This window comes from Ovis aries, unplaced genomic scaffold (assembly GCF_016772045.2).
Source record: "Ovis aries strain OAR_USU_Benz2616 breed Rambouillet unplaced genomic scaffold, ARS-UI_Ramb_v3.0 scaffold_87, whole genome shotgun sequence".
NCBI classification, from domain to species: domain Eukaryota; kingdom Metazoa; phylum Chordata; class Mammalia; order Artiodactyla; family Bovidae; genus Ovis; species Ovis aries.
The window spans coordinates 1,481,041-1,501,209 of NW_024599828.1; the positions used below are offsets into that span (position 1 = coordinate 1,481,041).

The following is a 20,169-nucleotide window of genomic DNA, read 5'->3' on the forward strand; positions in this document are numbered from 1 at the left end:
AAGATTTAAGATGGCAGGGTTTGAATTAAACTTCTTTATGCTATATGTGAACCTCTTTTTCTAGCCATTCAAAGGCTTATTTCAACAGAACATTAGTTTTAATTATTATCCTGCTTTTACCTGTTAACGTGCGTATGATTCTGTCACAGTAACCGAAGTTATGAGGAACAATAAGTTGTTGAATATAGTTTCAGATTTATTTCCTGTTTTTCTTTGGTTTTGTTTTGGATGGGCAGAATTTTTGTTTTTCGTTTGAAGATATTCCACTCTGAATGTAGTCATAATTATGAATTTTAAAGACACTTAAGTAATATGTTGTTATGGGCAGCTAGTCACCAACTTGATGCAATTAGATTTATCAGTCTCTTTGTTCTTAATTTGTTCAGTTCAGTTCAGTCCTTTCAGTCATGTCCGTCTCTTTGGATCACCTTGGACTGCAGCATGCCAGGCTTCCCTATCCATCACCAACTCCCATAGCTTACTTAAGCTCATGACCATCGACTTGGTGATGTCACCGAACCATCTCATCCTGTCTTCCCCTTCTCTTCCTGCCTTCAATCTTTCCTTACCTCAGTGTCTTTTCCAATGAGCCAGTTCTTCCCATCAGGTGGGCAAATAATTGGAGCTTCAGCTTCAGCATCAGTCCTCCCAGTGAATATTCAGGACTGATTTTATTTATCATGGACTGGTTTGATCTCCTTGCAGTCCAAGGGACTCTCAAGAGTCTTCTCCAACACCATAGTTCAAAGTGCATACATGTGTGTCATTTGTCAGGCATATCATATTTCCCCTGTTGGGATTTAACCACCAGAACTGAATGTAAACAACATGAAAATATGAGGATTAAGTCACAGTGCCCTATCTAAACACACCTGGCAACTGGAGAGGCTCCTGTTGTACTCAAGGGACAGGCATGGATAGATCTCTTGCAGGAATAGGCCTTGGGAGTCCTGGATGAGTCATTAAACACGATTGTCTTTACTTGGATGCCACAGTAGTTTTGTCTTCTTTGATTGGGAAGACATTTCTAAATTATTTTTTGTACGTTTGGTTTGGCAGGCAAAATTTTTTATGACATAGACTCTATGGGGAAATTATATTAGAAATATATCCATTTATCTTCAGCAGTTAAACTTTGTTGGTTTGTATGTCCCTAATGATCTTTCTTTACAAATAGAAAGGAAACACACATGTTCAGTGTGCATTCAGTCTCTTTTTAAATCAACAGACATGAATTAAATTCCTCTCTGTCCCCACTGCACTCCCAACTGTAGGCAAGAAATAAATACCTGCAGAGACGGAAGGCTGATTCCAGCCAATCGCTATGGAGATTTTGTTCCCACTGTTTTTGATTAAAAAAAAAAATTGTTAACATTAAAATCAGTAGATTGTAGATAAATATCCAAACTTCTGATTCTTTTGAAAACAAGGTCAATTGGCCTGCTTTCCAGCATGGGTGAAGTGGAGGAAAGGCTGCTCCCAGTGGTAAGGCCTGTGTGGCCCAGGATTAAACATGGCCACCTAGTCCTACTATCATATCTGCCTCCAGGGGCCATGACTGTGAGAACTAGACTGCTAGCTCTCTTAAGATAAAGACCACTTTTTTCTTCATCAACTTTGACTTTGAAGCCTTTAACCCAGAACCTAGCACAGAGTTCTTCCTTGTACATTTATGGGTGATATAAAATTTCTTGTGGATGCATATGGCATTTCTTCCAATACTGAAACCATGCAATTGAAGTACTGCTCTGCCCTAAATCTTTAATGCAGCCTGGCATCATAGGTGCCCCTGATGTCTGCCCTTAGACCCACTACCTAAAGCCAGTTGTATGTCCCTGGGCTGTGCCTGAAGTCTTCACTTTGCCATTTGACAACTTATCCTCCTAGCAATTTCTTCTCCAATGAAGACAGCAATGCATATGACATGAAGTGGCTAGGAAGATGATATGAAACCACGAATGTTGATCATGGCCCTTAGTATCCATTTTTATGATATTCTTCGCATTTTTGTTTTTCTCCAAGTCTCAAGTTTCTCCATCTTCTTAGATGTCCATGCAGATTAGTTTGATTTTCCAGTCAAACTTCAAGGAAGAGATTACAGTTCAATTCTCTGTATTCTGAGAAGCTTCAAAGTCCACTCGCCAAGGACACTTGTTGCGAGCAAAATGACCCAAAAATAAGACACACACAAGAGACAGACAAAGACACAACTCCTGCCGCAGGAAAAAAGAACTGCGCAAACAAGCTGCGGTTTATTTTTATAAAGCCCCCTAGGCAGAATTCCAGACTGCATGACTAAGCCTTTTAAGCACAGCGCAGGTGCACAAATGTTATTGTACAGCAAGGGGAGTGAAACTCCTGTTTACTGCAGAGTCTGTCCAGAGCTCTTTCTTCCTCCTTATCACAAGAAGGGAATGTTCCCTCGTTTGCAAGGGACCATTAAACTCAAGGCTGTGTCCAGACTCCTTGGCAGAATATCTTGTTTGGAAGCACGTTCCGCCCAAGCAGAGAGTCCCATTTGCAGGCACATCTCCACTTCCCTATTATGGCCGCATTAACTTCCTTCATCTCCCCCTTTTTTATTTGCTTTAATAAATTTTAGCGTGGTCTGGATCTTCTCTGCTTTGCGCTTCAGTTGTTACCCTTTCCGCCATCACTAGAAGACTAGAAAAGCAACACAACATAAAAGTAATATGCCCCAAAGTAATCTCAATTAGTGAGGATACATGCCCTAATGGATTTAAGTTATTCATTTCCTCTTGAAGACTTTTCAACAAATCAGACTCTAATGTCAGATAAAGTCCTGCTAAAAGTAGACAAAATTTGTCGTTCCAGGTCCATAATCTCTGTAGTGAGATTTTGATGCCCAGTCAAAGATCGTTTTACTCTTTCCCATCCCTCACTCATGTTAAATGTTACAGGTGTTATACAAAACTGAGAAGAATTCCAATCACATTTCAACACACTTCATGTAGATAAAACAGCTAATTGATCTCCAAGCCAGAAAACGGTGTGTTGAAGATTGAGCACGTCAGTAGCAAGTTGTGCATCCAAATCTCGCTGTTGTTTCCATAACAAATGAGAGTCTTTATGCCAGTCCCAAACAAAGTCAGCTGTTTTAATTTCTTGGTGTAACGCAAGGACTGCCACCGCCTCTGTTGCAGTTACTGACGCAACTGCTAGAATTGAAGAAATGACCACACCAAGCATACGTTGAGATAGATGTAGCAAAGTCTGTACAGCGGTTACTAGATGAGAAACAGCAAAAGAATTTGACCACGGCAGAGTCAGATTTATAGGTAACCATACTTCTGTTCGAGCCTTAACAATTACTAATGAAAAATTGGAGTTATTGGCTTGCCTTTTAAATTCTTCCCACCAAGACTGATTTACACATTGAGTTAGATTACAATAATCACATGACACAGACCCCACAGTATCATTCCAGGTCCAATTTCCATATAACAATGCAAAAGGATATTTTACACATGCCATTGCAGAATAAGATTTATTAACATGTAAATTAACATGAAATGGACCCTAAGCATCGCCACTATCCAAAGTATAGTTTCCTGAACAGATAGTGAGATTACCAGAAACGGCCCATAGTTTCCAAATATCCCCTTGAATGTGCGGATATCCTTGCAATTGTAATTGAGGAAGAACAAGTGCAAATTGCTGCCATTTAAATGTTTCATTACCATTGCCCATCAAAGTGCTATTTGCACGATGCCACCTAAGAGATTTATTTGACCATTTTTTCTAAGAATTGCCCATGATCTGGACTCCAATCTACAATGATAGACCCAGAATAATTCATGACTTTTAAGGGTCGATGATCTTGGCAACGTTCCCATTCCAAAGATTCTAGAGAAGGAGCAAAAAAGTTAACAGGGCATAGCGACATGTGTATTCCATTATGAATGTCTGTCGGTTCTGTCGTGGTGTTAAATCCCTTGGTGGAAACAAGCATAGTAAAAGTAGCAAAGTGATAATTATTATACTTTACCCCCATGTATTATAGAAATGATGAGAATGTTCCTTGGTGGACAGACAAAAGGGGTGTCCTCTTATGCACAAAGGAATACCTTCCGCTGCAATGGTCAAATTACTAATATTATATTGTTGTTTATGATGAGATAGTTGTTCTATTTCCCCACAAGCTGGGGGGAAAGAAGGCAGTCTCATTAGTGCATACCTGCACTTTTGGCTCCCCCCAGGAAACTGCTTTTACTAATGGGGGATTAGTTATATATGCCCAATGTGTATGATTACTTGCCGATACACTGGTTACCTGACATGTAACCACTGCCATCATGACAAGCAAAAGATTGGTAGGATTCAGAGGTTACCCGCCTTCATTAATGTCTTCTCTGCTCCCTGGGTCAACTTCTTCATTTGACCCCATGTAGGAGGTGTTGCTTCCCTTGTAAGGAAAGTAAAGCTTCTCTGCATAGTAAGCTCTTTGAATTTTTGAACAAAGGGATCAGCCATTGTTGATTTTGATCAATCTTGCTGGGGTCCAAACCCTGTCATTATTAACAGAAATGAAAGCATACCCTTGTCCCAGATATATTAATAATGCTGGGATCCAACCTTTCTCTTTATCTTTATACCAAATAGGCATATTCAAGATCTTCTTATCCTCTTCTTTCCCTTGAAAATGCAACTCTGCTGCTGATAGATTTCCCTTGCTCCAAATCTTCAAAAAATTTAGGGTGAGTAAGGTTTTATTCAGAATGTCCTTGGGTTTCATAAATCTCTCCTGTTCCCCCTTTTTCATTTTTTTAAGATATTCACACAAGGTATGATTAGCCCTTTTAATGATAGCTTGCCCTTGGCTATTATAAGGAATACCAAAAGTATGAGTTATATGGTATTGGGATTAAAAAGTGAGCTAATTTCGCGAATTGGTAGACAGGTGCATTATCAGTTTTCAATTCAATTGGTAATCCCATAACTGCAAAACAAGATAACAAATGAGTAATAACAGCGTCAGCCTTTTCAGAATGTAATGTAGTGGCCCATTGAAAATGTGTGCAAGTATCTATAGTATGATGCACACATTTTTGATGGTCTGAAAGAAGAAATGTAAATTACATCCATTTGCCATATCTGATTTGCTTGTTGTCCTCTCATGTTGACACCTGGTGGGGTAAATGGCAAAGCAAAGGGTGCACATATGGAACAAGAACAAACAATATTTTGAGCTTGTTTTCGAGTAATAAGATGAGATTTTGGTAACCCTTTAGAATTGGTATGCTGTAATAGATGTTCTTGTTTTACTGCTTCTATAGGATAAAGTAAGGCATCAATTGTAGCATTTCTGAATGATAAGGGTCCAGGAAGGGCAGAATGTGCAAGGATGTGAGTATAGAAAATTAACTCTGAACGCTGCAAGAGCAATTGTTTTACTTGGTAAAACACTTTATCAATATAGCTGTTTTAAGTGTCAGTGGAAGGGAGACATGGGGAAGCTGTAGGCAAGAGAGAACAGCATATTGAGAATCTGAAACAATGTTAATAGGAAGTTGGGGAAAATCTTGCAAAACTAAATAGATAGCCCACAACTCAGCGGGCTGTACAGAAGAAAATGAGTGGGGGAGAACCTTAGAATTTTCCAGGGTCCAATATCCAGCAGTATTTTTATTTGCATCTGTAAAAATAGTGGGTCCCTTAACTGGAACATCTGAAATTGGGGAATGAGATATCATAGAGTTAGTCCAGAGAAAATCAATCAATTTAGATGACGGATAGTGATTAGAAAACGAACCAGGAAATGAGGCAAGAGAAATTTGCCAGTTTTTATTAAATTGTAAACATCGAGATATTTGAGCAGTTGTTAACTGAGTAACAATCTGGTGTGGTTCACATCCTGACAATTGTAAAATACAACGGCGACCTTTCTGTATAAGGAAGGCTAATTTATCCATATATGTAGTCATTTTTTTGGAAAAGCTGTTAGGTAAGAAAACCCATTCTATTAATCCTTTTTCATGAGCAATTACACCAGAAGGGGAATAAGGGGTATGAAATATTATAAACGAAATAGGTTGAGACACATGTAAGTAAGTCAAAAAGCCGTCATTTAGTCATTGCTCAACAAATTGAAGTTCCTGTAAAGCCAATGGGGTTAAGGTCTGGGGGCTATCCAGGGCTGTATCTCCCTCTAAAGTAGAAAACAAATGTCATAATTGATAAGTAGGAATCCCAAGTACTGGGCGTAGCCAATTGATATCTCCCAATAACTTTTGAAAATCATTTAAGGTTTTGAGATGGTCCCTTCTAATTTGCAACTTTTGGGGCCTTATTCTATGTTGCTTCAATACTGTCCCTAAATACGAAATAGGAAAGTCCTTTTGAATTTTTTCTGGGGCTATTTGCAAATTGTATAGTCTTAAAGTCTCCTGTACTTTTAGAAAGGATTCATCACGTTCAGCAATACTAGGAGCTGCTAATAGGAGATCATCCATATAGTGATATAGAATATAATTGGGGTATTCTTGATGGAGAGATTGTAAAGAGCGAGCTACGAATTCTTGGCACAAGGTAGGGCTATTTGTCATTCCCTGTGGTAAGACTGTCCACTGATAATGCTTAACAGGCTGAGCATGATTAAGAACAGGAACTGTAAAAGCAAATTTATCTCTATCTTGCAATTGTAGGGGAATGGTAAAAACAAAAAAACAAACAAACAAAAAAACAAAAAAACAAATAAGAAAAACAGTCTTTAAGATCTAGCACCATTAAGGACCAATTCTGAGGAATAAGAGCTGGAGAAGGGAGTCCCAATTGTAATGCTCCCATAGGTTCAATACATTTATTAACTTCTCGTAAATCGGTTAACATTATCTATTTTTTAGATTTTTTAAAATAACAAAAACAGGATAATTTTAGGGGGAGGTAGAGGGCTCTATATGACCAAGTTGGAGTTGTTTTTGTATTAATTGTTTTAATATCTCAAGCTTTATTTGTGGTAATGGCCATTGCTCAACCCATTTTGGGGTATTAGTTAACCATTTTAATGGGAGTGTTCAAGGAATTTGTGCAGTGGCTACAAGTTTTTTGATGGAATGGTTACAGAAGCCCCCAAAGGAGAGAGAAGATCTCTTCCCCATATATTAATAGGTATGTTTACAATATAAAAGGTAACAAATGCTGATCTTTTATTATGGAATTAGCATTGTAAGGGATGGGTACTCTTTTAGACATCTGCAATGGAGCCCAGCATTAGAGGGCTTTTTTATTTTTATTTTTTTAATCTTGGGGCCATTGTTGAGAAGAAATGTCTGAAACATCTACCCCTGTGTCTACTAGTCCCTCAAAGTTTTTTTTTTTTTTAATCAAGGAGAGAACAGGGCAAGAATCTTTGATAAGCATTTTTCAGAATATATGTCGCCCAGTATTTTTAAATATTTTTGTTTGTTTATTAGGAAGAGCCAAAAAGGGGTGATAAGGTAGGAGAAGTATTTGAGCAATGTGCTCTCCAGCTAATAATGAAAGCGTGGTAGAAGTAGAAACCATAATTAAAACTTTTTCAACATAGTCAGAGTCTATTATCCCAGGAATTGTGGTTAGACCTCTCAAAGCCACATTGTTACGGCCTAATATCAAGCCAAAAATGTCTTTAGGCAGTGGTCTGAATATATTTGTTTTTAATTTGTAAATGCCTCTTCCTGGTGACAAAAGAACATTTTCAGCTAGTGGCAAATCAGTAGCAGCACTTTCTGAAGTAGCAGACCGTAAGTCCGAAATCATCATTTGAGGTCTTTTTAATGGGGCATTGACTCGTAACTGTTGTTGGGAGGGAACAGGGTTGGGGTAGGTGGGATGGCAGGAGGGCAGGGAGGAGAAGTCCCCAGTATTGTTTTTGGGCCCCGCAGGAAAGTTTTTTGATATCGGGTTGCCCATTTTGTCTGTTTCAGATCTGCACTCATTAGTCTAATGAAGCCCTTTTTTGCACCGACAGCAAGGTCCAGGAGCAGTCTTATTATTATTTTTTTTTTAGCAAGAGATCTGTCTTTAGGAATTGCACCTTGATTAGCTTTTAATTTCTGACACTTTCTTTTTTAATATGACCAGATTTTTTACAATGGAAGCAGTTACCTTCCCTTTGTGGTCTTATAGCTTTGGCCAAGGCTGTAGCAAAGACATTAGCCTGATGCTTTGCTCTTTTTACTCCCAAGCAGGCTCTGATATAGTTAGCTACAGATGCACCCTGTCCCTTTAATGGTCTCAGTATGTGCTTACATTTAGGATTTGCATTTTTAAATGCTAAAGTTTGTAATAATAAACCTGAAATCTCATCCCTCCCTATAGCTTGTTTTACAGCTACCCTCAATCTTGCTAGAAAATCAGTATATGGCTCATTGGGGCCTTGCATTGTTTTAACAAAGGAGGGCTGGGCGTGGCCAGTAGGCACCACATGGCGCCATGCTCGTAAAAAGACCTGGTGGACCTGTTGTAAGTCCTGGTCAGAGTATTGAGCCTGTTCTCTTAAAGCCGGATAATGGCCCTCTCCCATTAGCTTGTCCTCGAGAGGACCGGGGGATTTTGTCTTCTATTAATCTGAGCCTGCTTTTTAGCTTTTTTTTTTTTTTTTCCACCAGCTACGAAGTTGCAACCATTGAGAACCCTCCAAGACAGCTTGAGCAATAGATTCCCAATCTAACGGAATGATTAATTTGCCTTTTCCCAATGATTTCAGTATAGCCAAAACAAAGGGAGATTGAGGACCGTACTGCACTACTGCAGCTTTAAGATCTTTAAAAATTTTATATTCCAAAGGAGAGTAGTGAACATTTACCACATTGGCATTTTGCTGTCTCTGGATGGGAAATAATTGCGGAGGATCGATAAAACCACCAGGGGGAGCAGGTAAGTCATCATCATAAAACATAGACAAAGGAAAGGAGAACTGACATGTGGGCATGTTCCCTGCCCACATCGGGCTGATCAACCACAGTGGGGAAAAGAGAAGCATAAGGAGAAGCAGAAGGTGTAGATTTTTTCTCTTTTTTACGGGGTTTTTACCACTCCTGGAATAGATGGGTCATTTTTTTAAAATCTCTTTTCCCTCTTCTGACAAAACCAGAGAAGCCTCCAAATCTGATTTTGAACTATCAGATATTTTACCATTTACAGGAGGAGGCTCACCCGTATCTCTACCTTTAGGCAATGCAGAAGCCCCACCAACATCTGGCACATCCTCATAAATTGCCTCTCCCTTCATTGAAGCATTAGATTTAGTTTCACTATCAGTAGATAGCAAGGTCAAAGCCTGTGTTATAGCACTACATAAAGTCCACAACTTCAAAGGGATCACATTATCCTTCTGATGTTGCTTTCTCAAAAATTTTTTTGATTATTTTCTACTACTTTAAATTTAACTGTAACTTACTTTGATATTGAAACCAATAACAATATTGCTCCACCAAGCGAAAGAGCTCACTCAATCGACGAGTCGAGGCCTTAATGCCTATGGAGTGGAGAAGTCTTTTGACCAACTCCATGTATTGTGTCCATAATGATGAGGAATTCCCCATGATTTTCCTGAAAGTTCCCCTGCTATAAAATCCCCCCGGGGTTACTCACCCTTTCGGTTTCACTCGAGCCCCACGTTGGACGCCAGATGTTGCAAGCGAAATGACACGAAGACAAAACACATACATGAGACAGACAAAGACACAACTCCAGCCGGAGGAAAAGAGAACTGCACAAACAAGCTGCAGTTTATTTTTATAAAGCCCCCTAGGCAGAATTCCAGACTGCATGACTAAGCCTTTTCAGCACAGCGCAGGTGCACAAATGTTATTGTACAGCAAGGGGAGTGAAACTCCTGTTTACTGCAGAGTCTGTCCAGAGCCCTTTCTTCCTCTTTATCACAAGAAGGGAATGTTCCCTCGTTTGCAAGGGAACATTAAACTCAAGGCTGTGTCCAGACTCTTTGGCATAACATCTTGTTTGGAAGCACATTCCACCCGAGCAGAGAGTCCCATTTGCAGGCACATCTCCACTTCCCTATTATGGCCGCATTAACTTCCTTCAACACTGATGAAGGTAAATATTTTATTGAGACCTTTGTGTTTTTTCAGACCTATTATTGGCCTAAAGGGCTAAACTTGGGCATGTAAGAGCATATACAACTAGGGGCTCTGGGTCACAACTACATGCTAAGAACCTGATCTTTCCTGAGTACTTGGAGCCAGGAAAGAAGCATGAAGTGGCTTGTGCTTCTTGACCTGGTGGCCTTCTGAGATTGCATAGTCATGTAAGTATGGACACTGTAAGCCACATCATATTAATTTATGTGATTTTTCTTTTCATCTGATTATTCTATTCATCAGTTTTAGAAGGGAATGGAATATTTCCCTGAAAATCTTAAAGTTCAACCCTACCTTATTGATAAGTATGATGCTATAGGAACTGTGGGTCCCAAAGGTCCTGGTGTAGATTTGCATAGCTGCACAACTCTTGGGGTCCAGTCATGCCATGACCTATTGAAATTGAAACTCCTTGCAATTTTCAGTGCACAGTCAATGCAGATGAAGGTGTGGTCCTGTGGAATAGCACTTTTCTATCTTTTATTTAGCATGTTTTATTTAGCATGTTCCCTCTCTACTTCAGTGTGTACATGTCTATGTCTTCATCTCTGTATCATTATCATTTATCTCTTCATCTCTTTGGAAGGATCTGATGTTTTTCTCTCTGTGTTGTTTTCTTTTAATTTTTCATTTGACTCATCCTTCCTTCTTGAGCCTCTACATTTCCCTAACTTGTTCCCTATCTCCTAGATTCTTTTTTCAACTATCTCTTCTCTTTCGACTATCTCTTCTCTTTCAACTTGTAGAAAGATTGGGAGAATTATTTATACACTGTTTTATATCAGACAAGCAGGGTGACCACAGGTAATTCAAAACCTCTTGCATTTCAAATTCCTCCCTTGTAAAAGAGGACAGTAATCCCACTTCTGCCTCCTTCCCTGAGCTTCTATGAAAAGGATACAGTGGGATGGCAACAGCAGTGCTAATGGCTGTCATTGTTGAGACTTCCTATTTATCAGGCACCTTATATCCATCACTTCACTATCCTCAAAATATTCTATTTGGAGGGTTTGAATCATTACATTCCACCATTTTGCTGAGGGGACACTGAGACCCCACATGTTCATATGGCCTACCCAACATTACAGAACATAATCTTTATTCAAGCCTATGTCTTTGCCATGGAATATGCATAAAATTCTGATAATAACGTGACTCATAAAAATGATTGGAAAATACACAGTGCCATTACAATGACAGTTATACCTTAACACTGACAGCTAATTGTAGCTGTTTCTTTGTTTTTTTTTGTTTGTTTGTTTGTTTGTTTGTTTGTTTTGGTCAAATGCTCAATGAAAGAATACCTCTAACAAAAGTGAAGACCATGAGAAAAACCTCAGTGAAAAAAACATGCTGAACAATTTCCTGAAGGAACGTACTTACAGACTGTTCCATATTTCTTCTCGTGGCTCAAATAGAACTATTCACCCCCTGAGGAACATCACGGATGTGAGTATTTTGGGAGGATGGTGCTCCACAGCACCCACTGGTGTTCTAGCCTAGCACTGGGGTCTTCCGGAGGTGATGGGTGGGATGTTGGGGCTGGGGATCCAGGAGGTTTCTGCAGGAGGTAGAAACCCTGGGCAACAGAGGTCCCATCCAAAGGAGAAGGCTCTATCTTCCTCAACTCTTGGTCTTGGTGACTGAGCCCAGAAATTACTAGGTAGCAGGTAGACATCCATTTCTGTGTCAAAGATGTGTCATTAGTTTGATGGAGATTATTCCTTCTGAGGAGAAGGCAACAGTGATCCACTTCAGTTTTCTTGCCTTGAAAAACCCAAGGTTGGAGGAGCCTGGTAGGCTGCAGTCCATGGGGTTACTAAGAGTCAGACATGACTGAGCAACTTCACTTTCGCTTTTCACTTTCCTGAATTGGAGAAGGAAATGGCAACCCGCTCCAGTGTTCTTGACTGAAGAATCCCTGGGATGGGGGAGCCTGGTGGGCTCCTGTCTATGAGGTTGCACAGAATCGGATATGACTGAAGTGACTTAGCAGCAGCAGCAACAGCAGATCCTTCCGAACTAAGGGAGTCACTCAGTTACAGACGAAGAGTGAATCATCTCTGATGAAAAGGTAGAACCAACTGCAAAGCAACTGTGAATCCCCAGGCAGAGGAATTCAGTTTCCACAGATGCAAGAACCACAGCAGTAAAATGTTACTGAACCCGTATTCCGTGTAAGGCCATAAGAATCTATCACAGTGCTTACAGTTTTTAGATTAGAAAAGGGCTTATTTTGTTTTCTAGGATGCCCATGCCAGCCTGAGAGATAGGCAAAGAGTAAATACTTGTCAAGTAAAAGGGTCACCTGGGTGGTGTTAATTGGATGTGGTCTGAGTTCTGAGGGAGTGGCTGGGGTTGATCAAGAAGGACCTCCTGGAGAAGAGGATGCTAATGCTGGGTTTGAAGAGACTACAGAGCTTCTCAAATGAAGGCACCATAAGGTGTCCAGCGGTCCTGGAGGCCCAGTGGATATGCCTCTAGGCTTGCCATGAAAGAGGTATCACTTCAAAGCCTGGTGACAAAACAATATCCTGCATACAATGTAGCACAGGAAAATATATATCAATTGCAGACACCACTGTTGTCAAAGGCTGTGAGCTGCACAGTGGTTAGAAAGTGATCTCAAGATATATGTGACACCCAAAGGGAGGCAGCAAGTGCGAATAGAGGGTAGCCAGTTCTGGAAAACCCACTCCCTTCTTCTCCCTGTAGATGCTGTACATGGGTAACATTACCATTGGAACACCCCTTCAGGAATTCCAGGTTGTCCTTGACACAGGCTAATCTGACTTTTGGGTGCCATCCCTCTTTTGCCCCAGTGCAGCCTGTTGGGAATATTGACACCCTCTACCCGGACCATCTTTCACTTACCCTGCCGCCCTGTTTTCCACCCTTGGCACCTGATGACACTCATCTCTTTTGTCTGCAGCTACACAAGTTAGGTCAGTACAGTTCAGTCGCTCAGTTGTGTCAGACTATTTGTAACCCCATGAATTGCAGCACGCCAGGCGTCCCTGTTCACCACCATCTCCCGGAGTTCACTCAGACTCATGCCCATCGAGTCCGTGATCTCACCCAGCCATTTCATCTTCGGTCGTCCACTTCTCCTCCTGCTCCCAATCCCTCTCAGCATCAGAGTCTTTTTAAATGTGTCAACACTTCGCATGAGGTGACCAAAGTACTGGAGTTTCAGCTTTAGCATCACTTCTTCCAAAGAAATCCCAGGGTTGATCTCCTTTACAATGGGCTGGTTGGATCTCCTTGCAGTCCAAGGAACTCTCAAGAGTCTTCTCCAACACCACAGTTCAAAAGCATCAATTCTTCGGCGCTCAGACTTCTTCACAGTCCAACTCTCACATCCATACATGACCACAGGAAAAGCTGTAGCCTTAACTAGACGGACCTTAGTCGGCAAAGTAATGTCTCTGCTTTTGACTATACCCTAGGTTGGTCATAACTTTTCTTCCAAGGAGTAAGCGTCTTTTAATTTCATGGCTGCAGTCACGATCTGCAGTGATTTTGGAGCCCCCCAAAGTAAAGTCTGACACTGTTTCCACGGTTTCCCATCTATTTCCCATGAAGTGATGGGACCGGATGCCATGATTTCTTTTTCTGAATGTTGAGCTTTAAGCCAACTTTTTCACTCTCCTCTTTCACTTTCATCAAGAGGCTTTTTAGTTCTTCTTCACTTTCTGCCATAAGGATGGTGTCATCTGCATATCTGAGGTTATTGATATTTCTCCCTGCAGTCTTGATTCCAGCTTGTGTTTCTTCAGTTCCAGCGTTTCTCATGATGTACTCTGCATATAAGTTAAACAGGCAGGATGACAATGTACAGCCTTGACGTACTCCTTTTCCTATTTGGAACCAGTCTGTTGTTTCATGTCCAGTTATAACTGTTGCTTCCTGACCTGCATACAGATTTCTCAAGAGGCAGGTCAGGTGTTCTGATATTCCCATCTCTTTCAGAATTTTCCAGTTTCTTGTAATCCACAAAGTCAAAGGTGTTGGCATAGTCAATAAAGCAGAAATAGATGTATTTTTAGAACTCTCTTGCTTTTTCCATGATCCAGCGGATGTTGGCAATTTGATCTCTGGTTCCTCTGCCTTTTCTAAAACCAGGTTTAACATCAGGGAGTTCACGGTTCACATATTGCTGAAGCCTGGCTTGGAGAATTTTGAACATTACTTTACTAGCATGTAAGATAAGTGCAATTGTGCAGTAGTTTGAACAATCTTTTGCATTGCCTTTCTTTGGAATTGAAATGAAAACTGACCTTTCCCAGCCTTCTGGGCACTGCTGAGTTTTCCAAATTTGTTGGCATATTGAGTGCAGCACTTTCACAGCATCATCTTTCAGGATTTGAAACAGCTCAACTGGAATTCCATCACCTCCACTAGCTTTGTTTTTAGTGATGCTTTCTAAGGCCCACTTGACTTCACATTCCAAGATGTCTGTCTCTAGATTAGTGTCACATCATCATGATTATCTGGGTCATGAAGATATTTTTTGTACAGCTCTTCTGTGTATTCATGCCACCTCTTCTTAATATCTTCTGCTTCTCTTAGGTCCAGATCATTTCTGTCCTTTACGGAGCCCATCTTTGTGTGAAATGTTCCCTTTGTATCTCTAATTTTTTTGAAGACATCTCCAGTCTTTCCCATTCTATTCTTTTCCTCTATTTCTTTGCATTGATTGCTGAAGAAGGCTTTCTTATCTCTTCTTGCTATTCTTTGTAACTCTGCATTCAGATGCTTATATCTTTCCTTTTCTCCTTTGCTTTCACCTCTCTTCTTTTCACAGCTATTTGTAAGGCCTCCCCAGACAGCCATTTTGCTTTTTTGCATTTCTTTCCCCTGGGGATGGTCTTTATCCCTGTCTCCTGTACAATGTCATGAACCTTATTCCATAGTTCATCAGGCACTCTATCAGATCTAGACCCTTAAATATATTTGTCACTTCCACTGTATAATCATAAGGGATTTGATTTAGGTCATACCTGAATGGTCTAGCGATTTTCCCTACTTTCTTCAATTTCAGTCTGATTTTGGCAATAAGGAGTTCATGATCTGAGCCATAGTCAGCTCCTGGTCTTGTTTTTGTTGACTGTATAGAGCTTCTCCATCTTTGGCTGCAAAGAATGTAAACAATCTGATTTCGGTTTTGACCATCTGGTGATGCCCATGTGTAGAGTCCTCTCTTGTGTTGTTGGAAGAGGGTGTTTGCTATGACCAGTGCATTTTCTTGGCAAAACTCTATTAGTTTTTGCCCTGTTTCTTTCTGCATTCCAAGGCCAATTTTTCCTGATACTCCAGGTGTTTTTTGACTTCCTACTTTTGCATTCCAGTCCCCTATAATGAAAAGGACATCTTTTTTGGGTGTTAGTTCTAAAAGGTCTTGTAGGTCTTCGTAAAACTGTTCAACTTCAGCTTCTTCAGCGTTACTGGTTGGGGCATAGACTTGGATAACTGTGATATTGAATGCTTTGCCTTGGAGACGAACAGTGATCATTCTGTTGTTTTTGAGATTGCATCCAAGTACAGCATTTTGGACCCTTTTGTTGACCATGATGGCTACTCCATTTCTTCTGAGGGATTCCTGCCCACAGTAGTAGATATAATGATCATCTGAGTTAAATTCACCCATTCCAGTCCATTTTAGTTCGCTGATTCCTAGAATGTCGACGTTCACTCTTGCCATTTCTTGTTTGACCGCTTCCAATTTGCCTTGATTCATGGACCTGACATTTCAGGTTCCTATGCAGTATTGCTCTTTACAGCATCGGATCTTTCTTCTATCACCACATCCAACAACATCCACGACTGGGTATTGTTTTTGCTTTGTCTCCTTCCCTTCATTTTTTCTGGAATTATTTCTCCATGACCTCCAGTAGCATATTGGGTACCTAATGACCTGGGGAGTTCCTCTTTTTGTATCCTATCATTTTTGCTTTTCATACTATTATGAAACCCCATACTATTATGGGGTTCTCAAGGCAAGAATACTGACGTGGCTTGCCATTCCCTTCTCCAGTGGGGCAATTTAGGTACAGACATTAAAAGCCTTCCACCTTCCGGCCTACCCAAAAGACCTTCAGCATTGCCTATGGATCTGGGAGCATAAAGTGATTTCTTGCTTATGACACTGTTCGGGTAACGTGTAAACAGAAGCTGAGTCAGGACTGGTTATGGAGTGATCCCTGCTTACAAAACAGATGCAGGACCATCTGGCAGGACCCTTCCTTGCCTAACTCCCATAGATATTGGCCATCTTATCCACAGGATCATATGTCTGGGGAGGCATTGCCCGTGGTGACACACGAGCAAACAGATTAGCTAACCAAGAGAGTGGTTTGAGGTTTGGAGTTGCAGCTCCTCTGCCCATGAGCAGTTCAAGGTTCATTTTGCTAGGAGCGAGAGGAAGGGGTAAAAGCACCCACTTTTATATTCACAGACTGTTCCAGGCACTTTCAGGTGATAACTGGTTTAATCTGCAACAACCCCACACAGCAGATGGTCTGAATAGCTCATGAGACATATGAGGAAACTGAGGTACAGATAGCAAGAGCCTTGCTGAGGTCACATATATGGTATGTGGTGGAGCTGGGCTGGCTTTTCAAGACTGCACTTGCTGTGGGGTTTTTGGGACATGATAAAACTGATCTGGGCACCGTGGGAGTAGTCAAGGGCTTCAAATATTCAGAGTGGGAAACGATGCCAGAGATGTCAGGGGCCTTGATAAATGAGTTCTCACTCTAGGAGACCTTTGAGAGTCTAATAAAACCTATTATCTGCCTCTCCAAAGTACTTAAGTAGTTCCCTTCTCTCTCTTTCTTTCATACACATTCACAGAAATACACACATATCCCCAAAAGTGAATTTCCCAGGCAATAATTTCATAGAACCCTGCAAGTAATATTGGGTTTTCAGCTTCTGTCTTCCGGGGCAGATGCAGAATCTACAGTTCCTTACAGAGAATGCAGTCCATTCCTGTCATTACATCATGCCAAAGAGAAGGCTATCTTGCTCTCGACTCATTTTGTCCACAGGGTGGCACCAGTGGGTCCTGGCCTGACTCTTGGTTGACCCACCTGTACAGAAGCCATGAGGCCAATTTGACTCACTCAGGTGAGATGTTTTAAAATTCACAACCTCACACAAATGGAACCCAAATTCCCCTCCCACCTTGTTCTAACTTTGAGGTCCACCAAAGACACAGCCCAGCCTAAATTCTTCTTTAAGGATGTAATGGCAATGTACCCCAGCCCAGTTCGAGCACCACTTCATGTATCTGTAAGTGGGACCACTCTTCTCTCCCACAGATTGGGGACCTTGTAAGCACTGACCAGGTATTCAGTCTAAGCCTGGTGGAATCTGGGTTTGAGGGTATAACTTTTGATGGCATCTTGGGCTTGAACTACCCCAACATATCCTTCACTGGAGCCATCCCCATCTTTGACAACCTGGAGAATCAAGGTGCCATTTCTGAGCCTGTTTTTTCCTTCTCCTTGAGAAAGTAAGTCTGAGATGGACGATCCCTTTCTCCAAATTAGCTGTAAGGTGCTTTCAGTTGCATGCAAATTATAGAACTCTTGATAAAGAAGTATCTTGAGAGATAATCAAAGCCAGGATAACTATGGCCCCAGAGCCCAACCTGGCACCACCACTTGTTTTTATAAATAATGTTTTATTGGAATACATGCCTGCTCCTGGGCTCAAGACTAGTAACTTGGTTAGGGGGGTGAGTGAGGAGGAAGACTAATGGAAGGCAACACAAAACAAGTTGGAGAGAAAAGCAATAGGATTTGCTTATGAATTTGATAAGGAAGGAAGGAGAACGATGGTGAATATCTTTCATTCCTCATTAGCATTCCACTGGGAGCCCAGGACCAGATACCCAATTTTCAGGAGCCAGTGAAAAATAAAAATGTGGGACACAAAACAAAATGTGGAATCCCATGTTCAAGAAACAGAAGTCATTTTAAGACAGGGAGAAATTTTTAAAAAAAGGGAGAGGAGAGGTGTGGTCTCTTCTGAGTGTGGGACCCTTTAACAGTAGAGGTCACAGGCCAGTGGAGCAAACTCTGGGAGACCGGAACCCACATCCTTAGCACTCCCAGGCTTTGATTTTCCTGACAAATTACAACCTGGACAAGGGGAAAGCAAACACTTCAGCACCCTCTCATCTGAAGGTTTCTGAGCACACAGGTAGCAGGAGGTCCTGGGCCTCTTCAGAAGGCATAGTGGGTGGAGCCCAGCCATGTGAATCCACTTCTAACCTCCTTTGTGCTACTCATTAGCCAGTAACTGACCTCACTCTGGTTCTCAATCACTCCTAGCCTCGATTTCTGCATCTGTAAATGGAGACTTTATTGGGGCTTTGATGGGTAGACAGGCACAAATACAAGCTCTCCAACAGTGCTGTTGTTACTGTCCTCCAAAGATCTCCCCCTCTTTTCTCTCTACAGATGCAGGGGAGGGGCAGTGTGGTGATTTTTGAAGGGATGGACAAGCCTACTACCAGGGAACACTCAACTGAATACCATTGATTCAAGCGGGAAACTGGCATGTACACATGGACCAGTAAGCCTCTCCCTCTGAGGGTCAGCCCGAGTGATGCACCACATCCGTACACGGACACAGGCAGACACACACAAATGGATTCTTAGACACATAGTGACACAGACATATACACCACCCACAAGGACACAGACAGACACACAGACACATGGAAACACACAAGCAGACACATATAAACAGAGACACGTACAAACATGCACAGCCAGTCAGAGACACAAGAGCACAATTAGAGTCACATACAAATACATATACAAATAAACACATAGATACGCAAACAACCTGTGGGTTCATAATCCCCAGGCCTTCCTACCAGGGCTCTGACCAGAGTACTAAAAGGGTCCAGAGAGGTCTGTGCACCTGGCAGAGGGCTGCACCCACTGCCCTGTGAGGTGTGGAGCATGGTTAGAGGACTCGCCAGTGTGCTGAATCGAGGATCAAGGAGGATTACACAAGCCTGAACAGAGTTATAAGATGACCAACTGTCCAGGGCTACCTGGGACCAAGGAAATTCTCAGCACAGATAAATGTCAGTTTAAAGATAGGGAAATTTTTGATCAAATGGGTATAACTGGTCTTCTTAGGGAGCAGCTACCCAGCAGTGGAGAGAGGTTGGCTGAGTCTAAAGACTTAAAAGCAACTAAAAAAAAAAAAAAGACACCCCACGTACCTGGGCATACAGTGGGGCAGGGGCTAGAACAGAGAATCAGGAATGGGGGATCCAGGAGTGACCTGAGGACAAGAGGCATAAATGATAAGATTCTGTGTGAAACTCTCAGACAACAGCTGACCTGTCCTTTGGAGTTTCTGTGGGCTAGTCATGTATTTCCTGGCCAGGGTCTCAGGGTCTGAGCTGGTTGTAGGAGCAGTGCTGGAAGACACCATCTCCCAGAGGAGCCCCTCTCTCCCTCCATTATGAGAATCTACTGTTCCTGCGAATCTCCAGCTTCATGCTGTGGCCAACGCATTACTTGTTTCCCACCAGATACAGCTCTCTGGATGTTCCTCATGATTATTTTCACAGTCTTCATTCTTTCACCAAACAGACAAGCATTGGGCATCCACTGTGCGCCAGAACTTTAGGGAGGCAATGAGAATAAAACTCGCCCTCACATCTAAGAAGGCAGAGGCAAAAAGAAATGACACACAAACACATAGTGAATTGTGAAAGTCACAGTTCACTATGTGTGTGTCATGAGCATGTACCAAAGACACAATTCACTATGTGTGTGTGTCATTTCTCGTGCATCTGCCTTCTTGGATGTGAGGGTGACATGGTGATTGTGACTTGTACATGCTAGACATGAGGGGCACCCCAATCCAGTACTCTTGCCTGGAAAATCCCATGGACGGAGGAGCCTGGTAGGCTGCAGTCCATGGGGTGGAAAAGAGTCAGACACGACTGAGTGACAGCACTTTCACTTTTCACTTTCACGCATTGGACAAAGAAATGGCATCCCACTCCAGTGTTCTTGCCTGGAGAATC

At 41.6% G+C, this 20,169-nt stretch overlaps 1 long non-coding RNA gene and 1 pseudogene across 1 annotated transcript; one reads left to right on the forward strand and one right to left on the reverse strand.

Moving 5' to 3' along the window:
- Positions 1 to 2,214: 2,214 nt before the first annotated feature.
- Positions 2,215 to 10,038, reverse strand: LOC121818493 (uncharacterized). Its single transcript, XR_006058486.2, has 2 exons — positions 9,595 to 10,038; positions 2,215 to 4,529 (listed from the first exon to the last, which is right to left on the reverse strand). It is a non-coding gene; the product is annotated as an uncharacterized LOC121818493 (long non-coding RNA).
- Positions 10,039 to 10,217: 179 nt separating this feature from the next.
- On the forward strand, positions 10,218 to 18,693 carry LOC114110086 (pregnancy-associated glycoprotein 1-like; annotated as a pseudogene).
- The last annotated feature ends 1,476 nt before the right edge of the window (positions 18,694 to 20,169 follow it).